This window comes from Periplaneta americana, chromosome 7 (genome assembly GCF_040183065.1).
Source record: "Periplaneta americana isolate PAMFEO1 chromosome 7, P.americana_PAMFEO1_priV1, whole genome shotgun sequence".
Taxonomy (NCBI): Eukaryota; Metazoa; Arthropoda; class Insecta; order Blattodea; family Blattidae; genus Periplaneta; species Periplaneta americana.
In genome coordinates, this window is record NC_091123.1 from 148,435,527 (window position 1) to 148,445,415 (window position 9,889).

A 9,889-nucleotide genomic window follows, 5' to 3' on the forward strand; every position below is an offset into this window, starting at 1 on the left:
AGTTTCCCTCCATTAATCTGAACCATTGTCACTACTAGCTGACAAGTCATCTGATGCAACACTGCTATTAGTTAAGCATTCTCATAAGGAAATTATTCTGTCAGTTTCAGTGTCTATTACATTAGAACTAGAGAAATATTGTTCTTCGTTATTTTCAATATGCTCAACACATTTCTTCCACTTGCCTTTTCCATATTCTGCGAAAAGGCGGCGACACAATCGTTCTTTACGTTATGTGAAAACCTAAGTTCTGTTACAAAAATCCAATTGAAAAGACTGGAGACAACTGACCAAACATTTTACCCTGTCCCTTTAAGTATATGAAACCAATCAAAACAATACATGTTTATTTTTAAAACATGGTTGGGTTTTGAAGATAAATAAAGAGATAGCTTTGAAAGTAAATCCTGAAAAGAGAAAGTATATGATTATGTCTCGTGACTAGAATATTGTACGAAATGGAAACATAAACATTGGAAATTTATCCTTTGTAGAGGTGGAAAAATTCAGATATCTTGGATCAACAGTAACAAATATAAATGACACTCAGAAGGAAATTAAACGCCGTATAAATATGGGAAATGTCTGTTATTATTCGGTTGAGAAGCTTTCGTCATCTAGTCTGCTGTCAAAAAATTGAAAGTTAGAATTTATGAAAGTTATATTACCGGTTGTTTTGTATGGATGTGAAACTTGGACTCTCACTTTGAGAGAGGAATAGAAGTTAAGGGTGTTTGAGAATAAGGCGCTTAGGAAAATATTTGGGGCTAAGAGGGATGGAGTTACAGGAGAATGGAGAAATTTACACAACGCAGTACTGCAGGCATTATATTCTTCACCTGACATATTAGGAACATTAAATCCAGACGTCCGACAAGCAAACGTTTTGAAGGGGGCAGATAAAAAAGTTATTTTTTTTCTTACACCATGTTAATAATGTCAAAAGAAGTGTTTATACAAATTTTGGCCACTCGACCGCAATTACGAGGCCGTTCAGAAAGTGATTTTCCCTGGAGCCGTTTATAGAAAAAAAGCACAATTGCATATAAATATGTATTGAAACAGATACACCAATTGTTGCGCTATTTGTCAACATATTCCCCACTGGCACTGAGACATATGTCATACCATAGAATCAATTTTTGTGTCGTAGAAGTGAGCCGCCTCAGATCGGAACCAGCGTTTGACTGCGTCTGCACCTCTCTCTGTCGATCCCATGATATGACAAATGTCTCAGTTCCGATGGAAAATATGTTGAAAAATAGCTCAACAATTGCTGTGTCCGTTCCAATGAAATTGTGTTTTTTTTTCTGTTAGCGGCCACTGGCGAATTTAATTAATTGCATTCGAGTGGCCAAAATTTGTATAAGCACTTCTTTTGACATTATTAACATGGTGGAAGAAAAAATGTAACTTTCTTAACTGCCCTCATCAGAACGTTTGCTTGTGAGATGGGCAGGGCATGTAACACGTATAGACGAATCCAGAAATGCTTATAGAGTGTCAGTTGGGAGGCCGAAGGGGAAAGACCTTTGGAGAGGCCGAAACGTAGATGGGAGGATAATATTAAAATGAATTTGAGGGAATTGAGATATGATTGTAGAGACTGGATTAGTCTTGCTGAGGATAGAGACCGATAGCGAGCTTATGTGAGGGCGGCAATGACCCTCCGGGTTCCTTAAAAGCTATAAGTAAGTAATTATACATTAATAAGTTATAACTACAAGAAGATATTTTGATACTCCTATAATTTTGTAAAGGCGCGTTCGTGAAATGAAGTAATGAGTTCGGAATTAAATAAGATGTTCGAGCGGGCGATATACTGCAGGGTTTATGTACTTACGTTTTATCACAGTTGGCAAGGTCACGTCTCTATGGGAAGTTCCAATTTGAAACCACGAGGAAATGATTAAGAGACTTTCTGCTGTTATTCACTATCAGTATGGAAATTTCTGACCAAAGATTATTTACATACGACCGCTCAGAACTAGCATTATTTCCAGTTTATTCTCTGGAAGGCCAACGTAGTGCAGGCGATTGTAATTTTCCCAATGCACACAGATAAATAATTGTTCGCTGTATCAGGGATAGACCTACGTACACCGGCGCGTAGGATAACTTACGTCACCCAGTTTCGAGGATGAAACTTCATTGTATTGGTCTCAATGTTTTATTTGTGTTTAGGTTTATAAATTAAGAGTATGGGTCTATGGTAAAAGAAATAATTTATGAAAGGCTTGCATTTTTTTCTTTTCATCTGAGGCGACATTCCGAAATTAGTCCTAGCCCAAAGCAAAATTTTCACTATGGTTCCTAAAAATGTTTGATACGTGTGCATTATCACTTTAATATTGCAAAACTTACTATTATAAACCAAACGAGTGGTCGCACAGTTCTACAACTGCTATAGAGTGACTTTGGGGAGATGACTATCGGGGGAAGATGCTTATTTCTTTGTAGTTTCACATTCTTCCAAGAGAGAACGCCACGCGCATGTCTTCATGATCACTGAGACAGTTGAATGTCTGTAGAGTGGAAGCTAATCATTTTGCCACATGTTCTTGTTGTGAGAAGAAGAAAAACAAGAAAACAGTCATTTTTCTGCTAGAAAATAATTGCAAATTATGTTAAAATTTTAATACACCTTTGAATTCGTAATAACTGTCAAACCTTTGTAATGGATATTGTAGTAAAGGTTCTAAAGTTTGTATTGTTAACAACCAAAGACCTTGTTCCGCCATCTTAGGTTGCGTCACAGCACTAGGCATCTTACCCTGATATTTGGGGAAGATGACCACTTTTTTCGGGGTAAGATGACATCTTGTTGCAAGAGTTTTTTTTTCTTTTATTGCAGCAAATGTGTAAACATTACGTAAGATCCTTTGATAAAAGCCTGTAAATTAAGGAAAGTCTTCAACTTGCAATGGAACATGTTATAACAGAAGGTATGAACTGTTTTAGAGCATCGCAAGCATATGGGATTCCTTACCGTACCCTTAAACGCCGCCTAAAAAAGACTGATGACAAAAACAGAGTGTACTGGATTGAATTCATTGTGTGCAAGAAGTGACTTCACGAGTCTTGCACACGGCAATAAAATATGTGCAATGACTGTGTTGCTAAGTAGTGATAAACGAGTGGAAAAGTGTCCATGAGCTTTAAATTAAATCAATTTCGTTATATGCATGTATCAAACCAAGTTCAGGTAAAATACATATATCAGTAAATGTGTTAATTGCATTTGCCATCTTACCCGACTATCGGGGAAAGATGCCTACAATTCAGGCAAGAAGAAAACCTGTATCTATAAACAATGTAATTAATGTTTTCTGTTTTGTACCAAAAATATAGTTTCAAAATAGCCTACCTTCCAGACTTTGATGTTTCAATATGAAAATTAAAACTAAATGAACAGTATCTTAAATTTTCAATCAAAGAAAAAGTCAGGCTTCCTCCCCCGATCCACTCTAAGTTATAGATAGTATACTATACTCTCAGACTCAGGAGGATAGAAAGGATTTGAGGTTTCGGGCCCTGGAGCTTATCATTTAAGGCTGGTTCACAATAAACCGGTAACGAGAACCAGAACAAGAACTGGAAGCGGAGGACGTGAACGTGATGATTTTTTGTTCACAATAAACCGAGAACGGAAATGACTCTGCATATCGATATGTATGTCATTAACGATATGTAAAGTCGATATTACGCATTCTGATGTTATTTGTGTATAATTGATTTATTTTTATTTTACTAGGTTATTTTACGACGCTTTATCAACATCTTAGGCTATTTAGCGTCTGAATGAGATGAAGGTGATAATTCCGGTGAAATGAGTCCGGAGTCCAACACCGAAAGTTACCCAGCATTTGCTCATATTGGGTTGAGGGAAACCTCCGAAAAAACCTCAACTAGGTAACTTGCCCCGACCGGGAATCGAACCTGGGCCACATGGTTTCGCGGCTAGACGCGCTAACCGTTACTCCACAGGTGAGGACTGTATAATATTGACTATATGGCGATTCCTCATGAGAACAAACCAGCAAACATTAACACAGGTTAACCAACTTCGGAATTTATGACACAGAATATTTAAGAATTCAATTCACATTGTAATCTGATCACATATCTATACACATAACATATATCAAAAGTATTTCTACTGAATTTCCGAGTTAGGTAGAAAGGATGCATGAAGAAGAAATTACGTCATGGTCTCCTTGCTACAAAATATATGACGATAAAAAAGCTTCATGATGGCAACAAAATGAATCTAATGATTGAAAACGAGAACGGCAAAGCTGAAAGTTGGGCAACCTCAAGTTCTCGTTCCCGGGCTCCGGCAAGCTTCTCGTTAATTGTGAATGCTCATATTTCAATATACAGGGTGATTCACGAGGAAAGGTAAAAAATTTAGGATACGATATCTTAGGCCATTTTGAGTGAAAAAGTTCATATGAACATAGGTCCGTTTTCGAACGATGGCTGAGCTAGATGCATTTTTTTGGTAAAACGTCTCGCCCGAATGTGAATCAGACGTTACCATATGCTGCTGACGTTAGAACATGAGATAAGGTCATCGATTGCAATGAATGACGTAACATTGGAATTAGCATTGTGAGCGATGTAGGTAAGACAAAGAAACCGTGTGGTGGGGCATTACAAATGTCCAATCGCCTGCCCTTGTCTGATGTAATGACACAGAACCCACAGATAACACAAATAGCCTACACTATCACTTATCAATTCACAGCAGTTCAGTCAGCTACCTACAGTACAGTAGTTATACAGGTACAGTTATCGGAAGTGTTAAGTTGTGTTTTTCAAGATGCCTTATAAATTTTCGACTACATAATACGCCGATATTGTGTATGTTTACGGTTTGTACGATGGAAGTTCCTTGCGTGTCGTCGCTGAATATGAACGACGCTTTCCGAACAGAAGGGTACCATATCGAAGAGTATTTACTGTCTATAGGGTTGGATGAAAGACTTGGTATAGCAAAGGAAGGGGGAAACGAGAGAGGCGCTAATCGACCGTATTTTGGATGCGGCATAAAGAACAGCTACGTGCAACTCTCCCGGGCGATGAGCGCGATTCACTCCCGAGCGCAACAGTGCGTTGAAGCAGGAGGAGGTACCTTTGAAAATGTGCGAAAACATCGACACCGACGTCTAGAATATTAGGTATGTATGCATACGTGAATATAAACTTTAAATTTGTCCGTTATCTGTCTCTAAATGCGAGTTAGTACAATGGAATCTCAGAAGTTTTTGTGAAATCAAAGAGCCATAGGCCTATCTCCATAACCGTTCGAAAACGGACCCATATTCATATGAAGTTTTTGACTCAGAATGACTTCAGAATTCACATCCTAAATTTTTTACCTTTCCTCGTGAATCACCCTGTGTATACATTTTAACAATTTTTCCGTTCTCGTTCTCGTTCTGGTTCCAGTTTCCGGTTTATTGTGAACCAGCCTTTACTCGTCTGGGGACTACATCTGGCTCTGATACAGCTGAGGCAGGATGGCTCACCTGTCAGCATCGAGTTCACGAACGCCACGCCGACCATCTCTGGGATTGAAATAATGATCTCATATAGGGAGTACAATGGGTCAATGTAAGTTTAAGTGCGTGGATCCGTGTCGGGTCAGGCTCTCGAAAAGCCAGCCAGCTAGAACACTAAACTGAAACACTTGCGCGTGATTACACACTGCGATTAGGACTCTAAAGTCATTTCATACAAGGCCATCGCTTGAGACAATATGGAGACAAGGACAAACACTTAGGTTCAAGAGAGGGAGATAATACTTCTTGTGTCGGGAATTCCATTTGAGGGTAACGAATGTTATAATATAACATTCATTACCTACATAATATTATGTAGGTACCTGCTTCGTTTGTTTTCTAAACATTGACTTAATAAAGTATAATATTTTAAACTTGTTTCATAATATTAACTTCATGACACAAGTTATGCCGTCATAATATAAATCATGACTTTTAATTGGCATGGTATTTATGACAATGGTGCAATAATGTATAATATTGTGAACGATTTTGACCAACGATAAAGACTGTCATAATGATAATGTACAGAAATAATATATTACGAAACAATTTATAATGTAATAATTATATAACATTATAAACGTGTTTCATTCGCTATTTTTGTACGAAAACATTATAAAATAATTAATAAAGGAATAACATCAGATTTGTAAAGAATGAGAAGTTTGATTTCATGGTCTATAAAAAAGGGGTTGTTATGACAACAATATAGCATTGGCAAATTGTTTCATAATGTAAACTTTATGCAATATACTAGTATTAAACCACACTGTTATGACGCTATGAATCGTGTACAATTGGCCTAATTCTGGCACTGGTGCCAGAAAAGGTTACCTAGCAACTAGTATTCCATTACGTCATCACCACCTTCACACAGGGTTGCCAGATTTTAGATATACCAAAGAGGGACATCTTTTTTCCATCATATAATACAGCACTTACTTTTGTCTTAAAAAATAAAAAAAAGGAATAAAAATTACCCCTCTACGTATATGGAATTAGTAACTAATTAATTAAAAATCAAATTTTAATTAATTAAAAATTTTAATTAAAAATCAAATTGTAGGTACAGGTTTCCAAGTACAAACAATATTTATCTGGCTGTAAGTTACATCATGTTTCTCTGGCGTCTTTCTGAAGGGCTTGTGGCAATAATATGTTTATGCAAAATTATTAACTTAATGACTTAATAGTAGTTCTGTCTCATAGTTTTCCCCAGCTGTTTATTATTAACAGTAAAGCACAAATTCCAAAAGATGCATTGGGAGGTGACAAAATATTTAAATTTCAATGTTTATTAATTGATTAAATAATAATAATAATCCGTGGCGCTACAGCCCGTAAAGGGCCTAGACCTACCAGCCGGCTGCTGGCCTCACGCCCACATGCCGAAGCAGAGGTGGACGATCATCCAACCAGAATGGAGGTATCGTGTGGTTAGCACGATGATCCTCCCAGCCGTTATAGCTGGTATTCGCAACCGGATTTTGCTACCTATCGTAGCTCCCCAAGTGCATCACGATGCTGGGTGGGCACCGGTCCCATACACTGGCCGAAATTTCATGAGAAAATTTCTTCCCCCATGAGGACTCGAACCAGCGCGCATTCCGTAGCACGAGTCCTAGGCGGGATGCCTTAGACCGCGACGCCACGGCGCGGGACTTATTAATTGATTACAATGACAAAATTTATTGATATTGATATCTAAATTTATATTTATTTTGTGACTTACCGTATTAGTCTCAAACCCATCTTTTAACATACAATATACATATACAGAGTTTATATACATATTTATTACTGGGACTTTAGCATTTTCGACAAGTTTTTTTTTTTTTTTCCATTTTCTGTACTATGCATTTCTGATGAACGGCTCTTTTTAAATGTTTACAAATATCATATTCACCACTGAATTCGCTGTTACAAATCTTAACACTTGCCAAAATATTCTTTTTTCCCCAATCTGCAAACCTACACCGTTAATAAATTAATTTTAAATGTAATGTAATTATTTAAGCCTGGAAGAAAATGGTTACTAGATAACGATAATATCATACAAGTGATGCTAATTTTCTAAAGGAGGGACTTTTTGCGTCCCGCCTCGAATCGAAGCGGGACTCGGAATTTTTATATGAAAATCGAGACATGTCCCGCCAAACTGGGACATCTGACAACCCTGCCTTCACAACACAATTTTATACAACATATCTGTAAGCTTTAATAACTTTGCCTTAGAAATGGTTAATTAGCAACCATACTCATGCATCATATCCAGTACTCCTCGTGTCTCTACTAAGTCATAAAATTACATTTTATATATTTATTATAGTTTTATTTTACATATTTTAATGCTAGAATAGCATAAAACGTTGTATGTAAGACGTGTATAATCATCATTATAAACACTTGTGAAAATTAGAACAAATATTCACTCATGCATAATTGCTAAGATTATACACTAGTTACATAAATGACTATTACGATAAAAGTTATGCCTTCTTAATAGAAGTGATGACGTTTTAGTTGGCATGGTATAGTATATTACGATACAAGTGTGGTAAGTGAGATTTACGGGAATGAGGAGAAGTTTGAAAAGACGAGACGAAGTTGAGTCTTTTCAATTTCCGATTTTGTGTTTATATTTCATACTATTTTTTGCACGATGGGTGTTTATGCGAATTGGATTATATTTTATTTTAACTAAAATATTATATATTTTATGGATATTTATATGAATTAGATTATATTATAATGATAGAGATTAAAAGATGAATCGCATATATTTTTGTTATGAAAATATGTTTGTAAAAAAAGTGTTGTTGTCCGTGTCCCATATTTTGAAAGGTACGGTATGTAAGCAAGTAGATTTATTTTTAAATTATTATGGGAAAAGTTGTGGATGACGTGTGCAATGATGTAGAAATCGAAGAGGCTTGTATGATTGGATATACCGTGAAATTACATTTACTCGTAATAATTGTACAAATTGTAATATCACGATAAATATTTCAAAATAAATGTTTGTATTACGATAAATTTACTTATGGCACTAATGCTTTTGGTCAGTATTTCAGCATTTAGATTTCTTTTGTTTCCATAGCAACTAGATTACATGTGGGAATGCCAACTTAAGATGCATATCAGCAATATGTTAAGTACTAAAAATTAGTTACATCGTGCAAAAATAATTTTATGACACTAATGCAATAATGTGGCATATTATGCACGATTTTCACTGACGATAAAGAGTGTTTATAATGCTGGAGTACAAAAAAAAAAAAAAATATATATATTACTTTTCAGCACCACCAATGTTTTCCATTTATATTCGATATAATAATAAGAAATTGAAAATTGTACATGTGTTTGAAGAATCTGCAGAAAGAGGACCTTCTGGCAGATCCTTGCTAATATATATTATGTAGTGACAGAAATTCTGTAAACTAATCTAAAATAGTTTGCCAAGATAACTTGAAACTAGGCTGTGAAGACAGGAGCCAAGAGTAGTAAGGGCTTATATAGATTCTTATTATTATTATTATTATTATTATTATTATTATTATTCGTAATAATAATAATAATAATAATAATAATAATAATAATAATAATCCTGCCTTCACGCTTTTGTACTGTATAGTAAATAAATAAACGAACTTACACTGTTACTGTCTTTACGAAAATAATGATTATATTTTACCTTTTATCCATTTCGACCTTATTTAGTAAAACTAAAGTCTTTATCTGCACTGTAAACAGTTTACTGAACGAATTTCTTCAAGATGTTCTATATTGTCATAGTTCACTTTGCGTGCATTCACTGACATCTCTCACAACGTCGAAAGCGTAGGCTAGGTAAACACCGCATTCCACACATAATGTTTATATAAATTAAGTCTTGGCACATTCACAACAAAACACGTGCGAAGTCGATGCGAATCCGCCTCAGCTACCTCCTAGCGACTTCACGGCTCGACTGTAGTTTCGCTATATACCATCAACCCGAGCTCAGCTATCACCTTCAGGACTGCCAACTTAGCGGGATTTTCGCTAAATCGAGAGCTCTTTAAACTGACAAACTAAAATGTGTTTGGACTAACAGTTGAGTTTTTAACTAGCTTCAAACAACTTTCGAGATTGAAGATTAATGTACAAAAGATATATTCTAACTAATCTCGAAGACCGTATTTGATCTACAGTATGTGTTATAGGCAAATTGAGTTATAAATGGTCTATGTTCATTTTCGAGTCGAGCACCTCTTTGCATTTTACAATTCATTTTTGATTTTCAGATAAATCTATTCTAGATAATAAATTTATTC

The 9,889-nt window shown here is 35.8% G+C and overlaps 1 protein-coding gene across 2 annotated transcripts in view; it reads right to left on the reverse strand.

Annotated features, from left to right (window-relative positions):
- LOC138703575 (ATP-binding cassette sub-family C member 4-like) overlaps positions 1–9,532 on the reverse strand; it is an 89,488-nt gene extending 79,956 nt beyond the window's left edge. For both annotated transcript variants that reach the window (XM_069831556.1, XM_069831555.1), the window contains exon 1: positions 9,268–9,532. The gene's annotated coding sequence lies outside the window, so the exon portion shown is untranslated. The remainder of the gene's footprint in view (positions 1–9,267) is intronic.
- Between the last annotated feature and the right edge of the window lie 357 nt (positions 9,533–9,889).